Below are 17,152 nucleotides of genomic sequence, written 5' to 3'. Positions count from 1 at the left end.
AGGGGGCACAGATTTCTTTTCAGGACAATGATTTCGTTTCTTTTGGATGTGTACTGGAAGTGGCATTGCCAGATTGTATGGTAGTCTTACTTTAAATTTTTTTGAAGAACCTCCATAATGTTATGCTGCACCAGTTTACATCCCCTGTAACAGTTCACAGGGTTCCCTATTCTCCACATCCTTGTCAGCCAGCACTTGTCTCTTGTCCTTTTGCTGGCAGCCAACCTAACAGGTGTGAAGTGATTCCTCCGTGTGTTTTTTTTATTTAATGTTTGTTTATTTATTTATTTGAGGGAGAGAGAAAGAGCGCGAGCAGGGGAGGGGCAGAGAAAGAGGGAGAGAGAATCCCAAGCAGGCTCCACACTGTCAGCATGGTGCCCGATGCAGGACTTGAACTCACAAACCATGAGATCATGAGCTGAGCTGAAATCAAGTCAGATGCTGAAGGGACTGAGCCACCCCTAACTCCCCTCACTGTGTTTTTGATTTGCATCTCTCTGATGATCAGTGATGTTGAGCACCTTTTGAATTACTTATTGACCATGTAAATATCTTCTTTGGAAAAATGTCTATTCAAGTACTTTGCTTGATTTAGAATTGGATTATTTGTATTTCTGCTATTAAGTTGTATGAGTTCCTTATATTTTTTATTAATTCTTTATCAGATGTGTGGTTTGCGAACATTTTCTCCCATTCCATCGGTTGTCTTCATTTTGTTGATGGTGTCCTTTGCTGTGCGGAAACTTTTTAGTTTGATGTTGTTAATTTGTTTATTTTTGATTTCGTTGTTTGTGCTTTGGGTGTTGTAGCCAAAAAATCATTGCCAAGATCCGTGTCAGGAAACTTTTTCCCTATGTTTTCTTGTAGGAGTTTTGTGGTTTCAGTTGTTACATTTAAATGTTTAACCCATCTTGAGTTAATTTTTGGGAGTGGTATAAGATAGGGGTCCTGTTTCAGTCTTTGACATGCTTATGTCCCAATTTTCCCAACAGCATTTATTGAAGAGACTGTCTTTTCTCTACTGAGTGTTCTTGGCTCCGTTGTCTGATATTAGTTGACTGTATTTGTGAGGGTTTATTTGTGGGCTCTCTGTCCTGTTTTGTTAATCTTTGTGTCTGTTTTTATGCCAGTACCATACTGTATTGATTATTAGGGCTTTGTGATTGAGTTTGAAATCAGGAAGTGTGATGCCTCCAGCTTTGTTGTTCTCTGTCAGGATTGCTTTGGCTATCTGGGGTCTCTTGTGGTTCCATAAAAATTTCAGGCCTTTTTTTTTCTATTTCTTTTAAAAATGCCATGGGAACCTTGATAGTGATTGCACTGACTCTATAGATGACTTTGGGTAGTGTGGATGTTTTAACATCAACTGTTCCATTCCACGAACAGAGATACTGTTCCATTTATTTTTGAGTCATCTTCAATTTCTTTTACCAGTTTTGTCTAGTTTTCAGTGTAGAGATCTTTCAACTCTTTTGTTAAATTTATTCCTAAGTACCTTATTGCTTTTGATGCTATTGTAAATGGGATTGCAGTCTTCTTAAAGTATGTTAGTTTTCCTTCCCCACCCCTGTTCCATTCCCAGCTTTAAGCAAGTGAGAGCCACCATGCTGGCTTGCACCAAATGTCTGCACTGTGTCTGAGACGGAAATGTTTTAAAATCGAGAATGAATCGAGTAGAACCATATAATGGAATGTTATATGGCAGTAAGACTGAACAAACTGTTACAACATGCCTAAGTCTCATAAACAAAATGTTCAGTGGGTGAACATGAGTATACGCATTATTAGATTCCATTCACATGAAATTCCAAAAGAAGCAAGACAAAAAGACTTCTGGTGTCAGAGGTCAAGGTAGTGGTTACCTTATAAGTGGCAGAGATCATAGGAAAAGGGCCCAAAGAGGTTTTGAAGATTTTGATGTTGTTTTGTTTCTTGATCTGAAGAGAGTTTACACCGATGTGTTCATTTTATGCAAAGTCGTTGGACTGTACGTTTGTGATGTGTGTACTTCTCTATATACCTTTTGTACTTGAATATATTTACACAAATTCACACAAAAGTACTAAGTCTTATACCTCAGAATGAGCTCTTCTAGTAACTAAAAGCGGCTGAAAATTCCTGGGATTGGCCCAAGATGTCACCAAGGGAGCCATTACCCAAAAGAAAGTGGGAATTCAGCCAAGTGGAGATGGATACAGCAGTATACAGACATGACACGTGACCTTTTACTTCAACAAAAACTTTGAAGAATCAAAAACAAAGAAAGGAAATGGATAAGAAGTCCATTCTGATATTATACCTTTCAACAGCCTTCGATTTTTTCCACAGGCCAGTTGCAAATGTTTGGCAACAGCTTTGCCAAGACTTCCCTGTGAGAAAAGATTCCAAATGAGTAGGACATTTTCCAGTAAGTCCCCTGTCTCCAGGCTCTGGAGAGACTTGCGGCTGCTGGCCATGATGCTGCCCAACACGTACGAGAGACCCATTGGCTTCTTCAAGCTTCCTGCAGAGTGTTGTGATTAACCACGCTGTGGCTGCATTTAGATCAAATAAAAGCAACATGTGAAAAGAATAGCAGTGGGAGGCCATGTGCATATCATGAATGAACAAGTTACAAATGCAGTCTTTCCGTGGACCTGATGAAGAAGTGTCACACAGAATCGAGATGAAGGTAGAGTCTGCTGGTTTAAGGATTCACCCTGAGTTTGCCAGGATTGGAGAAGGGGCATGAGAATGGAAATACCCATGAAGCAGGTTATATCAGTCCCATTTATTACTGAAGATGCTGAGGTCTTAAGCAGTTTAGGAGAATTGATAAAGGTTCACCAGTTAACTAGTGCTTGGGTCTGCCTGTATCCAAAGTCCTGCTGCTTTATAATTTCTATTTATTTATTTTTAAATAAAGTACAGGGGCACCTGGGTGGCTCAGGCTCAGGTCATGATCTCACAGTTTGTGGGTTCAAGCTCTGCATCAGGGTCTGTGCTGACAGTGCAGAACCTGCTTGGGTTTCTCTCTCTCTCCCTCTCTCTCTCTGCCCTTCCTGCGTGCACTGTCTCTTTGTCTCTCTCAAAATATATAAACTATTAAAAAAATGAAGTACAATTTACATACAGGAAATCACATGCATCTTAAGAGCAGTGGATGAATTATTACATGCATGTACACCCATGCAAACACCATCCATATCAAGATACGGCACTTTCCCATCATTCCAGAGTGTTTCTTTGTGCCTCTTCCCAGTTACTATCGCCTGCAAAGTAAAGGCTGTTCTGATTTCTATTACTGTAGATTAGTTTTGCCTATTCTTGAACTGCATGAATGGCATGATGTAATGTGTGCTGTTTTTTGTCTAGCTTCTTTCACTCCTAATGTTTCTGAGCTTGACCCATGTGTGTACTGCTTGAATCAGTAGTTGTTTCATTTTTTATTGCTTAGTAGTATTTCATTGTATGAATATACTATGCACTGCTGTTTCATTCTTTCTGATAGATACTTGGCTTGTTGCCAGTTTTTAAGGCCAAGTGTTTTTAACACAAATATTTCACTGCAGATGGTTCAAGGCAGCTGGGTTACTTGTCATAGCAGAGAGGACACTAACATGAAAAAGAACAGGGTTTCAGAGGTCGAGACAGTGAGCACTCAGGCTAAGAAGAAAATGGAAGCTGAACTGGTCTCTCTTACCCTTGGATTTCTGTGGGCTCCCTTTCTGGCTTCCTTCCTTCAGACCTCTGGTCAGATGTCACATCTGCAGAGGGACCACCTTGTTTAAAAGGGCACCTCCCACTAGGCTAGATGACAGCACAGGGGTCCAATCAACAAAATCCCAGACTGTGAGAAATTCGATAGGCAAATGACCTGGTCATTTCAACAACAACAACAAAAAATCTGCAAAAAACAAAAACAAAGAAAGGAAATAGATGGGCAACCTAGAGACTGAAAGATGTATTTCCTCAGTATCGAAATAAGGTTTGCACCATGCAAGCAAACAAAATACGTAAGACAATGAGGACGTGTGAGTCTTCATTGGCTATTAGAGCCTATTGGGAAATCCTTGTTAATGTCTTAAGTGTGATAATGGCGTCGGGGTTATGTTTTCTAAAAACTCTATTTTAGGTTTGAAATAAATGACACCCCTCCACTCTTACAGTCTGTCTTTCTCATTCTGCTTAATGATACTTAGCAGCACTTAACCTCCCCCTGACATTATTCCTTTCTCATTTTTGAATAGAAGTTTCATAAAGGCAGGGACTTTGTCTTGTTCATAGCAATTTATACCAGCACCTCAAACAGCACCTGGCGTACTGAAGGTACTCCATACATATGTGTTGAATGAGTGCATGAAGTGTTTGAGCAGGGTCCCCCTGCAAATAAAAATGTCAAAGAATTGAGGAACAGAGGAGAACTATAAGGCTAAGGGACATGGTTTCTGCAATCAGAGCATCTTGCTGTGATAATGGCTGGTTGCAAAGTGGCAGGTTTGTTACCAGTACTGATGAAAATCTCACCTGTGCTTGACCAGAGGGGAGACAAAAATCACCCTCCCCAGAGGATCCTTGCAGTTGGGTTGTGGGCTGTTTTGTTTTGTTTTGTTTTGTTTTCAGCAGCTGGGATCCACAGGGCCAAACGGTGACAAGGGCGGGCCACAGCTTTTGAAGACATGCTCTGTTATTATTTAACTAAGTCATCTTGGGCATGCCTTCTTTGAGCCTGTTTTTTACTCTTGTTAAAAGGGGTTCAATTGTACAGCCACCACACAGGGATTTTAAGAGAAGCAAACAAGGATATTCATGTGTGGTGGGCCCTAAGGACACCCATTGGATAAGCCTCATTCTTCCCATTGCCCAATAATTTGGAGTAGGTGTCCCTGGGACCACCTTTGGAGAAATGACACAGATCCAACTCACTTGATACACAGAGAGGAAGTTCTTTTTTTTTTAAATTTCTTTTAATGTTTGTTTATTTTTGAGAGAGACAGAGCATGAGCAGGGGAGTGGCAGGGAGAGAGGGAGACACAGAATCCAAAGCAGGCTCCAAGCTCTGAGCTGTCTACACGGACCTGGATGCACGACTCGAACTCATAAGCCATGAGATTGTGACCTGAGCCGAAGTTGGATGCTTAACTGACTAAGCCACGCAGGTGCCTCGAAAGAGGGGAGGTTCTAATGTTTTCCTCAAAGAAACTGCTAATAGGAAGAATTGCCTTTGAAAATTCTTTGGGAAGGTGCCCGATTGGAGGGGACAGCCATGTATCCATGAGTGGCACAGATTTTCTGTGTCCTAGATGAGCTCTTAATGAAGGAGGTAGACCCCAGGCTCGCCCTCTGTCTTAGGGGGGCCCTCACTGAGGAAAGCACAGAGAAGCTAGGTCTGGCTGGGGAGCATGTAGTCATTGGCATGGGCAGGATCTGAACCCAGGGCACTCGGCCCCAGAGGCTGGGTTCCTAACCACCCTGCTACGTAGCCTCTAGCAGAAGACCTCCAGCGTCCTCTCTGGACGCGGTAGTGCCCGGCACAAAGTGGATTCACACACAGGCTGACCTGAGGATGGGGAGGGGAGAGGTGTGGACACAGTAGTGATGACCACTGAAATACAGGTGATGGGGAGGTTTGAGGCCTTGTCACTGGTCCCAAAGGGCAGGAGTAGCTCAACCAAGTAGCCTTGGTTAGAACTGGGCTCAGCCACCAGTTCTGGTCCCAGCTGCTTGCACGTCAGAGGGGTTCGCTGCTTGGAGTTTCTCGTTCGTTTCTTTTCTTTTCCTTCTTGGGTGTAGGTGTTAAGAGGTGAAACAGCTCTCACCAAGACCTTGGAATGAATAAAGGGTGTGGATTTATCTTGACCTGAAACTCAACAGGGGGCTGCCTGCCATGGGTCAGCAGGGACTCCCCCAGACATGTACGCATGTCCTTGGGGGGCTTGGGAAGAGGCTGCACGGGATTCCTGGTTCCCCTCCAGATGCTCTAACCACTTACCCTCCCCCCTCCTAGTAAATTTCCATGTCTTTCCAAACATTCTGTCTTTGTAAAGGCAGCAACGCTCTGTTTCTGCTTTGGCTATTACCTCTGAGAAACCAGGAGCAAACTGCCAGATAGCTCCTGGTGGCTCTGACCCTGGACTCCAGCCTACCCCTTGGATGAGTCATCTCCTCTAGGAAGGGCCCTCCCTCCCAAGACCCCAGAGCTGCTTCAAAAAGGGCCATAAAAGCTTGCATTGGCATTGAGCTTGTCTTTTTACCCTTGCCCTGACCTTTCCACTCCTCATCTCGCTGTCCTCTGTCTATCCTTCACCTGGATTCCAGTTCATTCATCCATATAGTCTCCCTCAGACGCAGATGGTGCCCTGCCCGTGTCCGCTTCCTCTCAGGCCTGGGCACGCAGATCTGACGCAGTAGCTTCCTATTCCCACCATTGCCAGAAGGCTTTCTCTGGCTACCCCAGGCAGCTCAGCCCCAGTTCAGGACAGGCTAGAAATTGCAGGGCGTAGATGCCCCCCAGGCCACTAGTAGCCCTCTGCAGCTCTCAGCCAATGTGTGGTGGGGATTAGTGGATAAATGCCCAGCTTCCTCGCCTTCTATTGGGGTAACCTTAAGGTGTGTTCTAAACCGTGTGCCCAGGTCCCGCACAGTAGTCCTATGCAGGACATATCCTACGCAGCTCCCTCTCTTCCCTTTCTTACTTTTCTTCCCTCTTAGTTAACTTCCCAACCTAACTACATGCACAGGCATCCTTGTCAATGGCACCTCCCCCTTGGTCAGCATTTCAGATGTGACACACAGTGCAGTACCTGGTGCCTTCTTGGCCCTGACTTAGGCAGTGGAGGTATGACAGCAAACGGACCGGCCTGACTCCAGACATCATGGAGAGTATACTTGAACAGGTATGAGAGTTGCCGAAGCACTATTAACAGATTTGCTAATTCATTAAAAAAATTTTTGAGTTCCTACCATGTGGCAAGCCCTGGGCCAAGCCCTGGGGATGTGGGGATGGGCAAGTTAGATAAGGACCCTTCCTTTACTGGGGAGTACACATCAGCATCACAATGGAATGAGAAACCGTCTCTGTTGTAAGTGTTACGCTGCATGTAATGTAGCTACTTTAAATTGGGTGCTCAGGGAAGGTGGTGCTGAGGCTGCGGTGTGAATTACAAAAGGAGGCAGGTGGATAAAGATCAGGCAGAAGGAAGTCACAGGTCGAGGGGGGAAAACAAGCCAAAGCGAAATAGATGGGAAAAGCATGTCTGAGTATTAACAGTGAAGTGGTTCCCTATAAGTGAGGCGGTGACTAAGGGTAGTGCCCCTTACAGAGTTCAGTCTTAACCAAGGGAGCCGAGCTGGTCTGGGAATTAGGGCAGCCTTCTCTGAGAAAGTAAGAGGGAAACATAAATCTGTACAATCAGAAGGAGAAATAGAGGATTGGGAAGAAAAAGATGCTTCCAAGCAGAGAGAGCATCATGTGCAAAGGGCCTGGAGATTCATGCTCCATTCAGCATGGTTGAGTAGGAAATCAAGGGCAGAGGGCTCAAGACAAGGCTGGAAGGGTCATGTGATTGTGTTGTGGTTGAACAAACATTCACTCTCCTGCCTGCCCCTTCAGGGATAAGCATACTTCTTCCCCCATTGACTTGGGGGTTAGTGTGGTAGCTTGCTTTAACCAATGGGATGTGAGCAACCATGACATGAGCAGAGACTTAAATGTGTTTGAGCAGTTGCATTGACGTCTAGCATTCCTGGATGCACGAGACCATGAGGAGCTTATGTAGGAAGTCCTTCTGCCTACTCAGGCTGGTGCGTTGGGTTGGGAGGCCACTTCTCTGTAGTTGTCTTACAAAGGTGACATGATAAAGATGGATAGATGATTAATGGGAAGCTTAAAAGTTGCTTTTTTGGTAAGAGAGTGGGGCCAGGCTGCTGGGGTATGCTTTCATAGGGCATGAATCCTGAGCTCGTCCTCACTCGTCAGTCCCTGGGGATTCCCAGGTAAACAGTCCGTGTGCATGGCATAAGGTGTTTGTTTGGTGGGAGGTCACGTCCAGACTCTCATTGCCACAGTGGACTCCTTGCAGGCAAAGACTTGAGCATGGGCATAAGTGAAGGCACGCCTCATGGCAAACAAAGAGAAAAGCAGCCAAGCAGAGGCGTACAAAACTCAGGAAATAAAATGTTACACCTTTCCACACGATGGTAGAGGGCTGGCCTCCATCTTGGCTCCCCGCAAAGGGTCTGCTGCCTCTTGGGGTACATGCCCCAGCCGGATCAGTGGCCCTGCAGTGGGAGAGCCTGTTCAGGAATCTTTGGTGCGGGAGAGAGATTGGATAGCTTAGGAATAACCAGAAAGGAAAGTGTCTGGGGGAAGCTGTTTGAAACCAATGTCAACAAATCCAGACTTGGTCTGGTTTGGAGGCTGCGTCAGAAAGGAGGAGAGAGTGTTAGGAGGCTTATGTGCTCATAAGCCAGGGCTCTTAGGAGGGCATTTCAGCAAACGTTACAGCTTTCCCTCATCAGCTCTTGGAAGAACTAGATTTCCGTCATTATCTTAGAAAAATGCTTCTAGTCAACTAATATCAATTGAAATAGTAAAGCCATCTAGTTTTTGCCAAAATCTTGCTTTCATTGCAGCCCTGAGCCTTGGGCCTAGAGTGGCTTCATGGAGCTTAGGGATCTTGTGAAGTCATACTGGGTCCTTTGTAGCCAGGACAGTGGCGGGAGAGGGAAAGGATGAAACTGGTGGGGTATATATACAACCTCTCCCCTCACTGGGGATGGAGAAGCTCTTTCTCTTGCCAACATGTACTTGCAAAGAAGTCCTCCCAAGGGGGGGCGGTATAGAAGCCTGACTTCCGTTTCAAGAAGGTTCTTCTGTCTCTTGTGCGGCCACTTAGGGCCAAAGAATGTTTTCACCTCCGAAGACTGGACCCCCATTTTATGTCTCCAGGGCAGCCCCCAACTCACCTTGCTAATCTTAGTATTGCGCTGTTCTGTGTCTTGATTACAGAATTCGAGAGTATTGAGGCACAGATGCTCTTTGGCGCAGGTGAGTTGCCTGGTCTCATGTACTCAGCTTGGCAGAGGTTCAGAGCATTAATCAGTTACTCCTTTTATTCATGTAACAAATATTTATTGACATTCTATGTGCCAGTCACTGGAGCTACAGAAGTTAGTGCACTTTCTGGTGGGTGAGAACATTGCCGTTGAAATTTTTGATGCCTTGCCACATAGTAAGAATGATCATTTTATGTGACACATTCTGAGATGCTCTCATGCAAATACAGTCTCTTCTCTTTTTTTGGCTTTACCAAAAACCCTATTCTATTATCTTTGTTTGGTTCAGATCATGGTCCCCAAAGAGCATATTCATATGCTAGAATCTATAAAGGGGGTCACCATGTAAATAGTTAGAAATTTGAAATAATCTGAATGTCCCTTTTAACAGAAACAGATTCTGAGACAAATACTTGAGTATATTTTTCTGAAGGGGGGTGTGGAGACAATACTGGAAGGGAATGGAGAAGTGATCTAGGGAAGAGCAGGCAGCTAATGAAATATGGGTCACTAAGTCAAGTACCACTGTGGTGGGCAGCTGGAGCTTGTTTCCAATGGGAAAGTTCTGGGACCTAGTGTAGAGCACACACCTCAGAGTTGCCCCACCCAGTGGTCAAGGCAGCTGGAGTATTTATATGCTAACCCCCTCACCTCCATTAATGGCCGAGAGCTGTTCCTGACAGGTGTTCATTCTCAGTACTTGCCCCCACTGCATTCTGCAGGACTGGAGTAAGACTTCCAGTCCAGAAATGCTTATGTCCACAGTGGCATTTGGCTGGAGCATACAGAAATGTTAGGGGCATAGATGGCTGGGACCCTGGCAGAGATTGCTGGACCCATCAAGAAGGGGTTGGGAAAAAAATTTGTAACACATGATTTCAGGCAACAGATAATGTAGAACTATGTTCAGCAACACAAAAATGCTCAGGAACATATTGTCAAATGAACAAAAGCTGCTTACAGAACGTGAAGTAGAATTAGACCCTCATGTGACGCATGTGCGGGAAGACAAGGCCAAATCTAGCCTGAGGCAAAGAGGTACTTGCAGATTCTATGGAGGCATCAAGAAAAATCAGTAATCAAGACAAATAATTTATCCATGCAATATTTTTAAAATATGAAAATTAATGCAAAATGTTATGATGAGCAAAATATCAACATTAAATTTTTTTAATGTTTATTTTTGGGAGAGAAAAAGAGAGAGAGAGCAGGGGAGAGGCAGAGAGAGAGGGAGACACAGAATCTGAAGCAGGCTCCAGGCTCTGAGCTGTCAGCACAGAACCTGACATGGGGCTGGAACTCATGAACCACAAGATCATGACCTGAGCTGAAGTTGGACACTTAACTGACTGAGCCACCCAGCTGCCCCCAAATATCAACATTTTAAATAAAGTCAGGTTCTGGCCCTGTATTTGCACAACTTGGCATCATTCATACTTCGTCTTCCCCTGCCCCTGTTGGATTCTGGCTTCTTAAAATTTGGATCACTTGAGGTGGAGAGAGAGAGGGGGAGGTGCCCTAGTACGCTCTCTTCCAGCCCTCCGACCTCTTGTAATGGCTCCCTTGGCCAGTCCCTGCCACCGCTGACTTTGGAGCCTGAGAAACCCAACCCGCAGGGGGCAGTCTCTCCTCCTGTGTCCTCCCCTTCCCTGTTGCTGGCTCAGCCCTGGGGCTTCCCTTCCCAGCAGGGAAGCTGATGGGCAAGGAATGTATATGAGATTCGAAGACCCAGGCCCAGTACAGTTCCCTCAGGAACAGGATGATTTGTAGGCCAAAGGAACTGGTTCCAGAGCAGGCCAACAAAAGCCCTAGCAGCTGAGGCTTTTGTCTTCCAGGCCTGGTCAGCAGTGGCCAGTTAGTTATTTCACAGTCCTCTGGGGCGACAACCTGGGGTCAGGCTGACCTGGCCAGGCTGAGGGCTGAGAGCACACAGCCAAATGTCAAGTAATCAGAGCCAGCTTGTTAAAACCAAGCCATCCTGACCCCTTGCTCCCAGACAGTCGGTCCAGTGCCAAGAGCTTTCTGATGCTTGCTCCTTGGGGAGTCTGCGTACTGCATGCATGTGCAGCCAGCCCCTTCCTAAGTGAGGACCTCAGTTAATCAGGGATCAAGGGCATGGTGTATGCATCTTCTCTCCTGTAGCTCAGTGTGGTGCTCACCACTTCCCCTTGTGAGAGAATGGAGAACCATGAGTTCTGCCAGGTCTTTGCAAGGCAATGAACAGAAGGACCAGAGTAGCTTTGAGGAGTGTAAACTGAAGGACAGGATGAAATTCTCTGTCATTCGAACATTCCGTTGATCCTCAGTAGTGTTCTTTTGGGGGGAATGTTGGCCCACACCAGTGCGAACAAACTAATGTTTCTGTCTTGAGTGAGTCATTTGGCCAGAGTATCAACTTCATAGCCAACATTCAGACTGATGCACATGACCTTTAGTTTTCTTCCACAGAAAACTGAAGCATTATGACTTGTTTTCAGGTCCTTGGCAACTGGTGGTGGTGGGCTTTCTTTGTCTTGTTGTACACAGTGGCTTCCTTTCCCCTCTACCTGATGTATCTGTAATGAATGTGTGGGGGTGTCTTGAAGTCAGAAGAGTAGAGAAAGGAGGTGGGGAGGTTGCAATATTACTCAACCAGTATCAGTACCTTGTTGAAAACAGAAAAAAAATCAGAGAAATGCTGTTTCCCAGGATAATTGAACGTTGATCCTGTGGTCCAGGGGGCCAGAGAGGAAGAATTTGATTTATGAGTTTTCATCATATTTCAGAGCCCAGCGTGTTGGCAGCTGTGGCTCCGGAGCATGGGCTCTGAGTTCGAATCCTGACTATCTCACTTAGCTGTGCTGTATATCTTTGCACAGGTGACTTAACTTCTCTGAGACTCAGTTTATTCATCCATAAAATGAAATACAATAGTACCTACCATATAGTGTCATGGCAACTGAATTCACCCATGCCTTTGATCACAGTATCTGACAAAGAGCAAGCATTTAATAAATGCTGTTTTTTATTATTACTACCAGAAAAGGACCATCTGGAAGTTCCATATTAAACGCCTGCTCCATTTTCTCCAGTGAACCCATAACTCTGGGTCTTACTAAAATGCTTGCAGTCAACATTTACAAGTTTGATATATGTATTGCATGTCACAACCTAAGAAGGATGGAGGGAGACCCCAAGATGAATAACTATTTATCTGGAATCCCAGCCTGCTTTGCCATTCTTCACCCTGCTCAGTTCATCTTCTTACACTTATCCTCTTCCACCCTCCGTGTAACACCAGGTCCACAGAGGAAAGCACCAAATACTGTCTTGCACACAGTAGGTATTAAATAATGGTATCCATTAGTCTTTGGTTGGGTCCGCCGTCCCCACCACCACCCCTATCCTGAGACAAAGCATTGAGTGTCAGTACTCTTTTTGGGAGTTGAGCCCAGGAAGCACTGGTAACAAGCTGAAATGAGGGAGGGAAGGGAAGTACATAAACAAGCAGGTCACTGCTGTGGGTCAACTGCTCTGAGCTCCGTGGGCAACCGCTCTAGGCTCTATCCCACCGGTAACTTGGGTGAGGCACTGTGCAACATGCCTCAGGGTTATCTCATCCCAGGAGGAAGCTGGGGATTTAGCCACCAACTCCCATCCATTGGCTGTGTTCTGCTTCCAGGGGTGTGCCCCTATAGCAGAGCCACAGGTGGCTGTGAGAAAGCCATCAGGAGTAGGGAAGCCGGTCCCAGAGAGACATGGGCAGGGCACTGGTAGCTTCAGCTACGCCATTGTAGCATTGCTGGTGTTCCATTTAACCCTTTGCATTTGCCTCAGGATATGTACCGCATCCTAAATAATTGTCATATCTGATGGGATGATTTCATGTCCTTGTAATTCCCCTGGGGGCATGGGTCTTGGTCTTAGGGCAGTGTGATGTCTGCTACATGGACACAGCTACCTGCTAATAAATCTGCCTTAAATGGATTGTCTTTTCTTGAAGAGAGCTACAGAGGCCAAGATCCAGTGCTCACTTTCTGAGTTATCCGTAGAATAAGCCAGCATCTGGAGCCTCAGGTTTCCATTTGATAAGCCCTGAGCGGAGCAGTGAATTTCCTTAAGAGTTCACCAAGAACCATAGCTTTTGGTCAAGGTGACCTGATAGGGCTGGGCTGACAACTAAAGAGTAAACCATTGAAGTAAAGTCTGTCGACATGGGGATGTCATGACTGTGGTCTCCAAGACTGTTTTTGGGGCTTTTCTACATTTCCTGGTTCTTGCAACGTAACAATAGCTATCATTCATTGAGCTATTTTTATATGCCAGGCTCTGAGCCAAGCACTTCTCACATTTATTATGTCAAGAGGCAAGTAAAAATGTTAGTCCTGTTTCACAGATGAGGAAATAGAGACAATAAGAAATTAAGTAACTTGCTCAAGGTTACAGAATCAATAAGGGACAGTAGATCTCAGACTTTACAACCATAGTGTTAACCACTACACTATAGTTTATTAGTGTACAGGTTTTCCCTATATTTTTTTACTTAAAAATTTTTTTATTAAAAATTTTTTTTCATTAAAGATTTTTTAAAAAAAATATTTATTTATTTTGGGGCACCTGGGTGGCTCACTCGGTTAAACATCTGACGTCGGCTTTTTAAAAAATTTATTTTGAGGGAGACCGAGCGAGCATGAGCAGGTAGTGGGCAGAGAGAGAAGGATACAGAGAATCCCAAGCAGGCTCCATGCTGTCAGCACAGAGCCTTATGTGGCCGCGCTCGAACCCACAAACAATAAGATGATGACCCGAGCGGAAACCAAGAGTTGAGAGTCTGACGCTTAACCAACTGAGCCACCCAGGTGCCTCAGTTTTTCCCTTTTTAATCCTGAAATGCTATTCCCAGTAGTACAGTAGTAAACAGGTTACAAGAAGTAGAATTGAGCAGGTAAGGTGGGGGGAAGGTAGGAGGTACAGAGACTAGCCCTGATTTATAGCATCTGCCAATTTCTGTGGTGTAAATACTCCTACTATGGTCACTTTCAAGTTCCCAAGGGTTTAAGAACCAATTTACAAAAGTTGGAAATACTTAACATTTGGCTTGCACAAGCCCATTTGCACCAGCTCCAACACACCACTGTTGATACATTCCCAAAGGTCTTCATTACCAAGATTTCTAGAGACTATCGTCAAAATAGCTTCTTTCCTTAACAATTCCACTCCTAAATCTTGCCGTGGAGCTCTAAGATTATAAATAAGATACCAGTATTCATTCATTCGACAAATGGAATAAAGTGTTGAAGAGGCACGAGGGGCACAGAGGTGATGGAGAGTCCAAGTCTCCCTGAGGTTGAGTTTCCCAGAAGCAGAGCTCGAGGCAAGGATTTGAGTGACTAGGAAGTGTCACAGGAGGAAACCGATAGGGTGGTGGGGAAGTGGTGTGGTAGGAAGCCAGATCCTGTAGAGGGTGTGTTTGTCTCAGTCCTGCTGGGCGAGTTCTGGAAAGAAAGCAGGGTACACTCAGTGTCTTGATGGGGGAGGAAGAGGGCTGAAGTTTTTAAAACTTGCTACCCTCAACTGTTAGTCATTGGTTAAGGGCTGTCCCCAGAAGGACATAGATTTTCCAGGGGCTTCTCTCTCTGCATGGTACAGGCTAAAGCTGGCTCTAGCACCCCCACCCAAGAGGCACAGCTGCAGATTGGTGGGGGCCACAGCACATCTGGGGTTCATGCGCCTGATAACGGTAGAGGGATCTGAGGGTTTAGATGTAGCGTTCTGAGAGTATCTGCTTTCCAGCCATTCATATAACCAGTGTTTACTGAGTAGCTACTGTATGCCAGGCACTGTCCTAGACTCAGAGGATAGAAGGATGAGTGCAAACAGCCAGTGTCCTGTTCTCCTGGAGTGCATGGTGTGAGGTGGAGGGAAGTCTGAATAATCCACACTGCCAAGAGATCATTACCAATTGGGATAAATGCCATAAGGAAGAGTTTGGGGTCATGGGAAAGCATAGAAGAAGACAGACCCTGGATTGGGGAGGGGTGGGGTTGGGGAGGTACCCTTCCCAGTTTGACAGGGAAACCACTGGTTTTCACTCAGGATCTTGAAATAGTGTGCAGGACAGTAGTTCATCACTCCCTGTCTTTGAGCTTGTTCAGGTAGTGGAAAACCCTGTGCAAAAACACAACAGGTCCACCACAACCACAGGTTACTTACAGTGCTTGATGATTCCTGGTACCTAAATCAGCTACTCCAAATGATGTTATAATTATTCCTAACTAAAGCCCTATACATTACTTTAGTCATTTATAACTACTCAGTGTGCATTTATTCATAGAAATCTTGGGACATCTGTACTTTGGACCACTCTAAACCCTCCAGACTCTAGAATCAGAGTGCCTGCGTTCAAAACTTGCTGGATCACCTGATGAGCTGTGTATCCTTGGGCAAGTAGCTTACCCTCTCTGTATTGGTTTCTTCATATGTAGAATGGGAGAAATAGTACCTAACTCTCACAAGTTCTTTTGTGAAGAGTAAAAGGAAATGAGATGTATGCCAACTGCTTAGCACAGTCTCTGAGCACATTCTAAGCACTTAATAAGAGGTAAGTATTATTTATATTATCAGATACTAGCTTTGGTATGAAAAGATATCCTTGATGCTTTTCAAGTGAAAAAATAATTTACACATAAAATAGTTTGAGTAGATGTTGTCAGAAATCTTTATACCTTTAAAACTACAGGATCCCCAAAACCTGTTTTTAAACTGTGATTTTAAGATATTTATTAATTCATTAAAATAATAAAAACAAAACAATTACATGTTCACACATTGTCTTAGTTTGGCTGGTATAACAAAGTATCGTAGGAGCACCTGGGTGGCTCACTTGGGCAAGCATCTGACTTTACTTTGTCTCAGGTCATGATCTCGTGGTTCATGAGTTCAAGCCCCATGTCGGGCTCTGTGCTGACAGCTCAGAGCCTGGAACCTGATTCAGATTCTGTGTGTCTCTCTCTCTGCCCCTCCCCTGCTCATGCTCTGTCTGTCTGTCTGTCTCTCAAAAATAAGTAAACATTAGCAATTAAACACACACACACACACACACACACACACACACACACACAACAAAGTATTGTAGAAGAGGCAGCCTATAGATAAGAAATTTACTCTGATGGTTGTGAAGTTTGGAACTCCTAGATCCAGGTGCCTCAGTGTTGGAGTCTTGGGAGGGCCTTTTCCAGGCTGCAGACTGCTGACTTCACATGGTCCTTTGACGTGGCAGAGGGCGCAAGAGCTCTCTGGGGTCTCTTCTCCTTAGGCACTGGTCACATTTGTGAGGGCTTCCCCCTCACAACCTCCTAAAGGCTCCACCACCTAATGACTCTTATACTGGGGATTAGGATTTTAATTTAGGAATTTGGGGGAGGACACAAACATTCAGTCCACAATACATTTTTATGGAATCTATTTTTATGGAAAATATCAATATTTTTAAGACAAAATCTAGTTTAAGAAATTTGATTGTTTTACACCTTTGGAACTCTTTTCTGTGCCTATATTAATTGAAAATAGCCAGATTTTCATGTCTGTTCTGCATTCCATCTGTTGTGATGTGTTGTTTTGGTTGAAATCTATGAAAAAAAAATCTAGCTTCACACAGTTGGAAAAGGAAAGAAAATTTTAATAGCCTTTTTCAGATAATTGTGATAATTTGATACCACATGAAAATACACCACGTGGTAGTTTTTTAAAGGTTAGTTGCAGTATGAAATCTAAAACCTGATCAGTGAACTTCTTATACCATATTATATTAAAATCAATTGGTCTATGTTGTGTTTTAAATGGATCTTTTACCCATGCATGATTTTGTAAAATCATTTGGAAAATACTGGTTCACTGAGTTGTGGAGATCTTTCAAATGTTGACACATTTCATTATACAATATCAAAATGTCACATTTGTTAATATCAACACTGATCTCATCAGAAAAGTCTTTAAACACAGGAAATCTGTCAAGCACATAGTAAAGGATCCAAGTTTTTCAAAATTCCAAATTTTGCTTGAAAGCTCAATTTTTTTTTTCATTGGCAACAAATATTGTCAGTTGCTTTCCTTGAAATGACAGGCCACTGTGTAAATT

This window comes from Panthera tigris, chromosome A2 (assembly GCF_018350195.1).
Source record: "Panthera tigris isolate Pti1 chromosome A2, P.tigris_Pti1_mat1.1, whole genome shotgun sequence".
Lineage (NCBI taxonomy): Eukaryota > Metazoa > Chordata > Mammalia > Carnivora > Felidae > Panthera > Panthera tigris.
This window is presented reverse-complemented; position numbering follows the sequence as displayed.